Source organism: Anopheles arabiensis, assembly GCF_016920715.1.
Source record: "Anopheles arabiensis isolate DONGOLA chromosome X unlocalized genomic scaffold, AaraD3 X_pericentromeric_contig0021, whole genome shotgun sequence".
Lineage (NCBI taxonomy): Eukaryota > Metazoa > Arthropoda > Insecta > Diptera > Culicidae > Anopheles > Anopheles arabiensis.
The window spans coordinates 32,501-45,439 of record NW_024412099.1 but is presented as its reverse complement, the minus strand read 5'-3'; the positions used below and the strand labels follow the sequence as shown (position 1 = coordinate 45,439).

General features: G+C 53.3%; 1 pseudogene; it reads right to left on the bottom strand.

The window, feature by feature from the left end:
- Positions 1-7,537: 7,537 nt before the first annotated feature.
- The window catches only part of LOC120907818, an 8,994-nt pseudogene continuing 3,592 nt past the window's right edge, over positions 7,538-12,939 (bottom strand).

Genomic DNA, 12,939 nt, shown 5'->3' with positions numbered 1-12,939 from the left:
ACAATTCATACAACAGTGCATCCCTTCAAAGTAGAAAAAGCCGAATGCTAGGGAGCTCCAGTCAAAAACGTTGTCATTGGCGCTTTCTTCTCGAGTTCAGGATTTGGGACTTAGCGTTTTTTCACGATCCAGCCAAAAGACCAGATCGTGAAATAAACGATTAATACAACTGTACTAGTACATCCCTTCAACTGAAGCAAGCGCACCATACATGACCCGTACGCTAATCATCCAAGCACATGACACGTCAACTAAGTCAACACATAATACAACTTGGAAAACTAACGGGTAAGTAGGTCATCTCGTACACGACGACACACCGACCAAACCAGGTCAACACGTCACATGCACAAGACATCCTACTACCAAGGCCGACCACCTCGACACACGACCTGTTAACCGAACATGGTCAACACCATCATGTGCAAGGCAACCGGGCCAAACGGGTCAACTTATACAACTTGTAACGAGCATGTGTAAGCTTACTGGTGTGGTCCGCACGGTCCTCACATCAAGACAATCAAGTCGAGAACGAGGCACGCCGACAAGCTCATTAGTGTTAAGTGTCCTTCTCCATCCTATGTCAAGTCACTCGTCTGACACGGAAGAAGCCAACTCTTGTCCACTAGTATAAAGGAACGGTCTCCAGACCAGGTCAAGTCACTCGTCTGACAAGGAAGGAGCACGCACCAAGCTTCACCAGAGCACGGTACCACGGTCCCCAGACCAAGATGGTTAGTTACGCCAACGAGGAAGGGGCACGCGTTCCCTTGCTACACTCAACTTAGTACACTCATGCTCTCACAAGAGTATCCCCTGTGTCGACGTGGTCCCCAGACCAAGACGAGCTTGCGCACATCGAGGAAGGGGCACACGGACAAACCACCAAGCATGGGTCGCCTGAGAGGATCGATGCGAACGCATCTCTACAACTCGCAGCTCCCAGCCTGAAGTCCCGTCGTTTGCGGGCGGTTGATAGGTGTCGAAACTAGGTATATCCACGTTGGGCAGAGCTCAAGCCAACGGCGTTCCCAGTTACGGTACTAACACGTGCAGCGAACTCCACTCATTGCGGCCTAGGTATAGCGGGATGAGACGCCGGGCTGCAGACGCAGACTCCAACGGATCTCAGAGGGTTGTTAGGCCCGCTAGCTTCCGAACACCTAATGGGTTTGAGAAGCGCTATCAGCTCGGATTGGCTACGACCTTAGAGGCGTTCAGGCATAATCCAGCGGACGTAGCGTCATACCAAAGTCCGGTCGGACTAGTATTGAGCCAGTGGTCCGTACCTGTGGTTCCTCTCGTACTGCACAGGAATTCCGTTAAGATAGCGACTATAAGCACACACCAGTAGGGTAAAACTAACCTGTCTCACGACGGTCTAAACCCAGCTCACGTTCCCTTGAAAGGGTGAACAATCCTACGCTTGGTGAATTTTGCTTCACAATGATAGGAAGAGCCGACATCGAAGGATCAAAAGCCACGTCGCTATGAACGCTTGGCGGCCACAAGCCAGTTATCCCTGTGTAGTGTTCATCGAGTAGCCGTCGGGTACAGACGTATGTAAACACGCTCCGACAAAGTGTGCAAAAAAAGTGTGTAAAACGGCCTCGGATCGCTCTGAAACCCTCAAAATCGTGTTCAGAGCACCCAATTTACCTATAGATAGTGTTATTTGGTCGAATTTCTGTGATTTTTGCGCTTTAAAAATTCGTGTTGTTCTGTGTACATTGCCCCCCGGTAGCACCAAATTTCCGGGTGTGGAAAAATGCGCAAAACTGTGTGATATCAGCGCCGGAAACACTCGATTCTGGATAATTCGACGCTTCTAAAGCGTTTAAAAGTGTTTTCGAGACGTTTTGAGAAGTTTAAAGTGCATAAAGTGTGTGTTTACATCCCCATACAATTTGTATGGGGAACTTTGAATGTGAATAACTCAGTGAAAAACGCACGGATTCGTGCCGGATGTGATTTCAAAGGTGCGCGTAGTGACGCTGAACGTGAATTTAAAAGAAACAGAACGAAAATCGGTGAAAAACGAGAAAATAAAAGTGTCGGGGTGCTACCGCCGGAGCACGTGCTTTCGGAAAAATCGAAATAAATAGCAAATCGCGAATAACTCCGCGAGTTTTGCTCGGATTCGTGTGCGGTTTTCACCGTTGTGCTTGTTTTATGCGTACAATAAGATTGCATCAAAAAATTTGTGAAAATCGTGAAAAAATTTTTGACGTTTCTTGGTGACAGTTCTATAATACCCAAGGGACAAATTTTGTCCGGGGAGCAGTTCCCAAGGGGCAAAAATTTGAAAAGTCCGTTACTGCTCGAAAAGTGCTCGAGTTTACAAAAAGTGCCCAGAAAATTCGGGGAAGAAGTGTAGTGCCCGCGGCAGCTCGAATCTGCTCGATTCGAGTAGTTCGAGCAACTCGAAAACTGCTCGAATTTTTCGAAAAATCCCTAAAATAGGTTCAAAAGGGTCGAAAAAGCGGGCAGCGCAATTTGGACGTGAAAAGTGCCGGAAAAATTCGGGATTGGTGCGGATCCATTCCCCACGTGAGCGACGCACCCTCTCGTAATTTTCGCCACCGCCACCCCTCCCCCAGCCCACCAGGGGGTCGCAAGTCGGACCATAGTGGAAAACCAGCGTGGAAGAAGGATTCTACAGCAGCGATTGAGCGGCAGAACACCAGCTAGACGGCGCTGCATACTTGGGGTCATCTCGACCCCGGGGTCAACCGACCCCGGGGTCACATCGACCCCAGGGTTATTTAACCCACCAACCTGAAAGTCGGCAAAGATGATGGCATCATCCGGGATGTCAACGCGCGCGAGTGCGAGGTCAGTCTCTGTGGACTGCCGTAGCAGCTTGGCATCTGGCTCGAAGCTGTTTGTGACCGAGCCTCGAGTGGCGCTGCCTAGGGTCAGTGTCACAGGCAACAACAAGCCCGCCGTGGCATCCAAGGCCGCCACGGCCACACCGGAGCTCGAGTTGCTTAAGGCAACAATCCAACGACTAGAGGAGCAGAATGCAGAAATGAAGGAGCAAAATGCTCGCCTCTCCGAGCAGATAACTGGCATGTGCCAACTGCTACAAGAGGAAAAGGAGGAGGCAAAACGACGAGAGGAGAAGTTGGAGGCACAGATGGAGAAGCTCGCCGCCGCACATCAGCGCGACCGAGACGTGCTCAACTCTCTTCTGGCAGCAAAGGTTGCCGGCGGACAACCGTCAGCTAGTCCGCGCCAACCTCCGACTCCGCTGCCGCGCCGACCCTCTGCGCCGCAGCTGCAGCAACAACAACAGCAGCAGCGGAACCAGCACGAGCAGGAGCAGCCCCGCGCGTCGACGTCGCGCGCAGTCATGCCGCCGCGCAGCGAGACATCGACAGCCGTCCGCGTAGACGTTGTGCCGGAACTCACCTTTAGTGAGGTCGTGCGGCGTAGATATCGCGGAAAAGCTACGGGTAAGCCACGCTCCCAGCAGCAGCAGCAACAGCAACAGCAGCAGCAGCAGCAGCAGCAGCAGCGTCAGCCACAGCGACAGGCGGTCGCCGGCTCGCAGCAGCAGCAGGAGCAGCGTATGCAGCAGCAGCAACATCAGCAACATCGTAAGCGAAAGCCGAGGCCCGACATCATCGAGGTGTCTCCCAGTGAAGGCGAAACCTGGGATGGCATCGAGAAGGTGCGCATAGCCATTCGTCTGGACGCGGCTCACAGCGAAATGAAAGGGCATATTAAGCAGGGCCGCCGAACTCATGCCAGGCTGCTACGTATGGAGCTGAGCAAGACGGCAAACGCTCCGCTTTTATGCTGGAAGGCGTCCGCAAAATCATCGGCGACGCAGGCGTCAGTCGGCTTGTCACAGAAATGGGTGAGCTGCTGGTAGTCGATATCGATCCCCTTGCTACGGAGGAAGATATCATTGCTGCCCTCGATGCTAAGATTGGCGCAAGTGCTGGAGTTGTTTCTGCCAGCATTTGGGAACTACCGGATGGTTCGAAGCGAGCACGCATCCGGCTACCTGTGAAGTCGGCTCGGCAGTTGGAAGGACTTAAACTGTTCCTGTGCGACTGTGTGAGCAAGGTTCGAGCAGCCCCACCAACGCCTCCAGAGCGACAGCGCTGTTTCCGCTGTCTGGAGATGGGCCACATCGCCTCGAACTGCCGTTCCACCGCAGATAGGCAGAATCTGTGCATCCGCTGTGGGCTTACCGGACACAAAGCACGATCCTGCCAGAATGAGGCAAAGTGCGCACTGTGCGGTGGCGCTCACCACATAGGCCACAGCGAATGTGCCCGTTCGGCCCAACGATGTTCCCGGCCCTGAAAGTTCTGCAGGCGAACCTGGGCCATGGCCGTGATGCCCAGAACCTGGTGCTGCAAGCTGCCAGAGAGGAGAAAGCAGACGTGCTCATTCTCTCTGATGTTCTGCGCCCACCTGAAAACAACGGCCGGTGGGCATTCAGCAGCTACAAAGGCGGTAGCGGTGGTAGCTGTCGGTGAGCTACCAATACAGCGGGTGTGGTGCAGTGAAGCTCAGGGGTTGGTTGCAGCGCAGATCGGCGGAGTGGTTTTCATCAGCTGCTATGCTCCACCAAGCCTTAACCTCGCAGAGTTCGAGCGCTTCTTGGAAGCAATAGAACTCGAAGGCTTCTCCCACCCTCAAGTCGTCGTCGCCGGCGATTTTAACGCCAGACATGAGGAGTGGGGCAGCCCGAGGACTTGCGACCGCGGGGAAGAGCTGCACGGAATGGTGGAATCAGCTTGACGTTTATCAACGTGGTCAACATACATGTGGATTGGCAGAGGTCGATTGCTCGCCCAGATACGTGGATCGTGAGTACGCTACACCGCATCAGACCACCGCTATGTCCTCTACACCGTGGGAGGAACACCAGCATCGCCCGAGCAACTGCAGGACCAGCAGCAGCCAGCGCGGCAGGCAGCAGCCAGCAGCAGCAACAGCAGCCATCGCAACAGCAGCAGGTCAGCGGCAGCCGGCGGCAGCGTTTCCGCGCCAGAGGCGATGGTCACGCTCGCAGTTAGACCTCGCAGTTTTCTCCTTCCTCATTCCTCGAGGCGCTGTTCGCTGCGGACTTTGTCCAACGCGCATCGACCCAGGAGGGTGATCGCAGCCATGCTCAAGGCTTGCGACGAGACGATGCAACGGGTTACCCGAGTGCACCAAGACCCGCATCGGAACATCTTTTGGTGGTCTCCTCCTGGCTCGACTGAGGAACAATTGCGAGGTTGCCCGTGACCGATTGCTGCAGACGGCTGACTTGGAGGAGCGCAGCATAGCAGCAGCAGAGCACAGGACAGCAAGGGCGGAGCTCAGCCGAGCAATTCGAGCTAGCAAGCGGAACTTGTTCCAGGAGCTGATCGAAATTGCAGAAGAGAATGCGTTCGGGGCAGGATACCGTGTCGTTATGTCTCGGCTCCGGGGCAGTCGGATGCCGTCCGAAGCGGACCGGGGCGTCCTCGAACGTATTGTATCCGACCTCTTCCCTGAGCATCCGCCCTGCGACTGGTCGCGGCTGAGCAACGGGAAGCGTCGAGGGAGCAACAACAACGGCGGGAATTGCACCGGTAACGGACGACGAGCTGCTGCTCATCGCGAGCCAGATGGCAAATCACAAAGCACCAGGGCTCGATGGCATCCCGAATGCGGCAGTGAAGACGGCCATCATGTTGTTCCCGGAGGTCTTCCGGGTCCTGTACCAGGACTGCCTGAACCGCGCTTCGTTTCCGGCGCAGTGGAAGAGGCAACGACTGGTGTTGCTGCCGAAGCAGGGGAAGCCTCCGGAGAGAGCAGCTCGTACCGACCCCTCTGCATGCTCGACGCACTGGGAAGGTACTTGAGCGCCTCATCCTGAATCGCCTCAATGAACATCTCGAGGAGCCGTCTTCACCCCGACTGTCGGACCGGCAGTTCGGATTTCGTCGAGGGCGGTCGACAGTGAGCGCCATCCAGCGGGTTGTTGAGGCCGGCCGTACCGCCATGTCGTTCCGGCGAACGAACGGCCGGGATAACCGTTTCTTGCTTGTGGTGGCGTTGGACGTGAAGAACGCCTTCAACACGGCCAACTGGCAATCCATTGCCAGCGCCCTTCAGGCAAAGGTGTTCCCGTCGGCCTCCAACGGATGCTTCGAAGCTACTTCGAGGATCGTGTGCTGTACTTTGACACGAGCGAAGGCCCGTCGTACGGCATGTAACCGCCGGTGTTCCTCAGGGGTCCATCCTGGGCCCAACTCTGTGGAACATCATGTATGACGGGGTGCTGGATGTGCCGCTACCTCCCGACGTCGAAGTCATCGGATACGCGGACGATCTGGCGCTGTTGGTACCTGCTACCACCACGGACGAGGTTCGCGCGAGAGCAGAGGAGGCCGTTGACCAGGTCCAACGTTGGATGCAACAGCACGGTCTGGAGCTGGCCCCAGCCAAGACTGAAGCCGTCCTGATCTCAAGCAAGAAGACTCCGCCGCAGGTGACATTTCGCGTCGGTGACGTGGAAGTCCAGTCTTCTAGGAGCATCAGGTACTTGGGCGTGCAGCTCCAAGATCACCTGAAATGGCGAGATCACGTCACGAAAGTCTCCGAAAAGGCGTCGTGTGGTGGCAGCTGTAACGCGCCTCATGCAGAATCACAGCGGCCCCAGGACGGCCAAGTCAAGGCTGCTGGCGTGTGTGGCAGAATCGGTGTTGCGGTATGCTGCTCCCGTCTGGGCTGAGGCAACTCAGGTGCGAGAGTGCCGACGGATGCTGCAACGAGTTCAGCGAAAGCAGCCATCAGGGTGGCACGGGCATTCCGTACCGTCAGGTATGAGACGGCCACCCTACTCGCTGGACTCGTACCGATATGCCACCTCATCAACGAGGATGCTCGGGTTCACCAACAACTCCTTGCTCCAGACCGTGCTGCAACGAGGGAGGACATCCGGGCGACGGAGCGGCAGAACACCATCGACTGCTGGCAGGAGGAATGGGATGCCGACGCACTGCAACAGGATGCTAGCCGGCACACGCGGTGGACGCACCGTGTAATTCCATCGGTCGGCGACTGGCAGTCTAGGAAACATGGAGATATGACTTTCCATCTGGCACAGGTTTTGTCCGGACACGGATTTTTCCGTGACTACTTGTGCCACAATGGATTCACGTCGTCCCCAGACTGCCAGTTGTGCGTCGGCGTCCCAGAGACGGCGGAGCACGCCTTCTTCGAGTGCCCACGCTTTGCGGCAGTTCGACAGGAGCTACTCGGCGAGGGAGGTCCAGACCCTGTCTGTCCGGACACCCTCCAGCGGCACTTGTTGCGCGACGCCGATAGCTGGAGTCGTATTTGCGAAGCCGCGAAGCGAATAACGGCCCAACTGCAGCGAGCGTGGGACGAGGCCGCACGCATTGTTCGTCAGAGCGTCAGGACGAAGACGCAGCAGAGCTGGAGGCCCAACGGAAGAACGGCGGAGTAACGACAACGCAACGCAGCAGCAACAACGCGGAAGAACGTCGAGCTGGACTTCCCCAACCCCACCAGCTTCACCACGGACCGCTCAGCGACGTGCAGCGCTTCGTGAGCGTCAAGCGCGGTTCAGGGAGAGGAGACGAAACCGTCGTCTTCGGGATGTCCGGCCAGGCGATAAACAATGACGATGACGGCCGAGAACGCGCGGATTTTGCAGCCATCCATCGCCCGCGCAACGCGAGGAAAACGAGGCCACGGACGGTGGCCTGAACGCCGCGGAAGAAGCCGCCGTGGTCGAGGCAGAAGTTGCCTCCCGCTAGGCGTGGTATGCACGTAAACAAATCGAGATGAAAAAGAAAAAAGGAATGAGTGAATTTTTCGGTTGAATTTAGAAATAGAAATAAAACATGGAAGGTGCTTTTCGCACGGACAAAAGGTTGGCCATTAAGCCATGAAACCCCTGCAGGGTAAGCCCTCGCGGGTAAAATGTAGGGAGCGGGAGGGTTTAATTTTGAAACAAAATAAAAACCCGTTTAAAAAAAAAAAAGCCAGTTATCCCTGTGGTAACTTTTCTGACACCTCTTGCTAAAAACTCGTTATAACCAAAGGATCGTAAGGCCAAGCTTTCGCTGTCCCGAAGTGTACTGAACGTTGGGATCAAGCCAGCTTTTGTCCTTATGCTCAGCGTGTGGTTTCTGTCCACACTGAGCTGACCTTTGGACACCTCCGTTATCGTTTTGGAGATGTACCGCCCCAGTCAAACTCCGCACCTGGCACTGTCCATGACGTGGACCGAAAGGACCTGTCCAGGAGTCTTCGAGCCGGGCGGCGCGCGGAACCGGGGCAAACGTGACATCATAAACGATCGACCGCGCAGAAGCAGTGCACCACGAATGCACCGACGTACGCAAGCTTGTACCCTTGCGGGCCACGGCTCACGGTCGGACAAGCGGGTAACACGCTACACACGACGATGCTACGATGCAGTCTCCCCGGCGGCACCACCCAGCGACACACTGGACGCTGAGCGAGAAACACGGCGCATTGGGCGCGCGCAGGCGAACCGCCGCCACAGCCCCCGGAGGAGGTGCGCGCACGATCCGGACCTGGGGCCCGCGCTTGTTCCACCCAATCATGTAAGTAAGGCAACAGTAAGAGTGGTGGTATCTCAGAGGCGAGCTCCACGAGGAAGCCCTCCCACCTATGCTGCACCTCCTATATCGCCTTACAATGCCAGACTAGAGTCAAGCTCAACAGGGTCTTCTTTCCCCGCTAGTGCATCCAAGCCCGTTCCCTTGGCTGTGGTTTCGCTAGATAGTAGATAGGGACAGAGGGAATCTCGTTAATCCATTCATGCGCGTCACTAATTAGATGACGAGGCATTTGGCTACCTTTTTTTTTTTTTTTTTGTTATCGAAGGGAAATCTTGCATAAGACACCTGGGTGATCAACCCCGGTAGTGTGAGATTCTTACTCACTAAAACCCTCCGTGCCTTCAACCGGCCCCGAGTGGATCACCCGTTAGGGTATCGACGTCACTCGGGCGGTGGATGTTCATCATCCCAGGCAACGAATGGCTTCCAACAGTGGTGATTAGCCACTGTCTAGCCCTCGGCGATGAAGCTACGATGAACTACGATGAATCCTTGTCGTTACTCGTCGTCACTGTCGCTGCTCTGCAAGGCCAACTGGATGTTGGCGAGCAAAGCACGTCGTTCGCCTCGTTCGATGACGTGTCTTCGATGTTGTTGTCGAATCATAATCGTCCGTACTGCTTGATGAACCATGCTCCAGTTATATCTGTTAGCAGACATAACTTCGATGATGTTCTCCGGCGTTAACTCCTCGTCGACTTGATGCTGAAGTCTGATGATCAATTCACGATGACGTACACAATGGAATATCGTGTGTTCGGCGTCCTCAGGTTCCTCGCACGCATCGCATAGCGGCGAACCCGTTAACTGCATCCGATGAAGCTGGTAGGCGTAGAAGCCATGGCTGGAAAGAAACTGAGAAAGAAAGAAATCTACACCACCAAATCTTCTACTTATCCATCTGTTGACGTCGGGTATGAGACGGTATGTCCACCGACCGTGAACACTCTCATCCCATTCACGTTGCCATCGTTCCATAGTTGTGACACGTTCCATGTTACGTGCAACCGATCCGGCGATGTTCTCTGCTCGTCTCCGATGAAAAGTCCTGGAGTCCTCGTCCAGGAGGAGATGAAGCGGGATCATTCCCGCAAGCACGCAGACTGCATCATGAGAAGTTGTCCTGAAAGAAGAGATAACTCGCTGGACTACTGGCCGGTAAAACCGTCGTAGCCATTGTCTACGGTTAGCAAATCTAAGGGTATGACACCAAATGGGCGAGGCATACCGGACCTTCGCCACAACAGTAAGAGCAATTGCTCGCCTAGCATTACTACTCGGACCTGCCTTATTAGGCATCATCCTTACCAAGGTGGTCCATAGCTTCGTCGCTCTCTCCACCGCATACCTGATGTGTGAAGTGTAATCGAGGCGGTCATCTAAGACCATCCCCAAATACTTTAAGCTGCGCGACGAATGTACTACGTGATCACCTACCCTGATAGCCCCATGCTGTATCCTCTGATGGGAACTGACCATAATAAACTCGGTCTTGGTCGGGGCTATCTTTAATCCGTTGTCGGTCATCCATCGGTCGATGATGCGAATCTGACTGGAAACGAGAATTTCAATATCATCAACACAATTACCTTCCACCAACAGTACTATATCGTCTGCATAGCCGATAATCCGTGCACCTTCCACCATTGCAACTCGTAGGACTCCGTCGTACATGAGGTTCCATAACGTTGGGCCAAGTACCGAGCCTTGAGGTACACCCGATGTGACTGCAATCTCTGCCGGTCCATCTGTGGTATCATACATCAGCACACGATTCCTAAAATAATCACCAATGATATCATAAAGATATTTAGGAGTGTTAATTCTCTGTAAAGCATTTGCAATCGCCAACCATGAAGCACTGTTAAAAGCATTAGTAACATCTAATGTAACAACCGCACAATACCGTCCACTGTATCTGTTTCTACTTCTAGCTACCGAAACAATGTCCACTACCCGTTGAATCGCATCAACTGTTGATCGACGACTTCTGAAACCAAATTGGTCGTCAGACAGTCCGTTGACCTCCTCGATGTGTGCATTTAGCCGTTGCACTATGATGCGTTCTAAACCTTTACCTGCCCCGTCTAGTAGACAAATGGGGCGAACTGAACCCGGTTCCCCTGGTGGTTTATTCGGCTTCGGTATTAACACCAACCTCTGCCTTTTCCACTCATCGGGGAACTTCGCGTTCTCTAAACAGCCTTGGTAAACCCTGCAAAATGCATCGGTTGCAGTCAACATACCAACTTTCAGCGCCTCATTCGGGATACCATCTGGTCCCGGCGCCTTCTTGTTGGGTAGTCTCCTGGCAACCGCAAGAATCTCATCATTAGTTACCCTTTCAAACTCTCGTGGCTGATCGATACGATAATCAGGCCACACCGTGTTTGGGTGAGTAGGAAAAAGCTCGCTCACCACTTCCCTAAACTCGTCCAATGTCATGGTTCGGGGTCCAATCGAACCCTCGGCCACTTTCTTGAACGTATGATATACTATACCAAATGATGCGTTGTTCGCTGTTCCCAGGAACTCTTTCCACTTCCTCTGTCGGGTATGCTTGATCAATCGCTTGAGGGCATTCCGTGCCACCTTGAACTCGTCCCTAAAAGTAGAATAGAGATCAGTATTAAAAGCTCTTTGCGCTAATCGATCGCGGTGTTTGCACTCTTTGCGAAGTGCCTCAATCTCTAGCGTCCACCAAAATGCACTCTTGTTAGGAGTGTACCTCTTACGCTTAGTCATCGTCGCATTACACGCCGTGACAAGTATACGCATTAAGTCTTCGCTTGTTGTGACCTCGGTCTCAAAAGCGGCTTGCATCATAACTTCAAATATATCTTTGCTAAAATACTTGATGCTCCATCCCGTTATGGGTCGGGACAGATTACGCACGCTTTGCGTCTCAAGATCTATTCGTATTGCACGATGATCAGAGTTCATATAGCTAGATAACACCTCCCACTTAAATGATCTTGCTACGGTTCGGCTCGCAAAAGTAAGATCAACTACTGACGTGCGCCCTGGTCCAACATAAGTTGGGGTGCTGCCGTCGTTCAATAAAATTGCGTCAATCTGCGCAAAGGTTGATAAAACCAACTCACCTCTTCGTTTCTGGGTTTCTCCACGCTCGCCAAGTTGGTTGTTCCAACTTACTGACCAAGCGTTGAAGTCCCCCGATAACGAATTTGTGGATACCGGTTACGGCCATTACCGTGTTATCCAACATGTTCTGGAACTCTTCCATACTAAATCTAGGTGGCGCGTAAACGCTAACCACTCGCATATCACCTATGTCAACTATCATTAAACCCTTCAAAGCCTTACTGACTACCTTAACTGGTAAGTCCGCGTTAACCACTACCGCTGCTGTGTTATCGTCATTGCGTAACACTTTGACGTTGGTTGTTGCCAGATACGGATCTGCAATCAACACTATATCCGCAGATTCTTCCCTAATCGTTTGCCACATTAACTGAAATGCAGCATAACTATGATTCTGGTTATGTTGTAGCAACCTAACCATTATGGTCTAATCGTTCGCCTTCGGGGACACATATAACTGCCCGTTGCGTGAGGGTTCTGTGACCTCGTACCGCAATCCAAACACTTGACAGAGTTGGTACAAGCTTGCTTCTTGTGTCCACTCAAACCGCATTTCCAGCACAGATTACTTCTGTCTGGTTCCCTACAATGGTAGCTCGTATGGCCTACCTTCCAACACTTATAGCATTTCTGCTCTTCCATAACCTCGCGGATATGGCATATCGACCAACCAACTTTCAGCTTTCCCAAATTCAGGAAGCTTTGAAAGTCTGGCAGCGATACGTTGATCCGTGCCCACTGCGTACCGGCCGCGCGGCCTTTCTTCATTTTGATACGATCTATTTCTATCTCGATGTTGAGCTGTGCTTTGACAGACTCCGCAACCTCCTCTGGGGTGGTGATTTCATCGAGATGCATGATCTCAATCATTTTAGAAGGAGCTAGCGTTCTCACTGACGCCTTGCCCTTCACCGCTTCCTTAACCTTTGGGGCAATTGCACTAGCAGAACTACCCTGCTTAAGTTCTAGCAACATGCCTCCATTCTGGGCCCGTCGGACCTTAGAGATTGTCTCTCCAACCGATTTAAGAGCATCAGACTGCTTCATTTCCTTGAGCAATTTCGCCAGCTCCTCGGAAGTGCAGTCCGATATCAGCAGAGCCTCAGGCCGCTTCCTGGGCTTATTCTGCTTCTTCTTGCTCTTCTTCTTCTTCCTCTTATTAATTCTACCCTCATTAATATTCGGTCCGTTTCTCGGACTTGGAATATTTTCCACCGCTTCC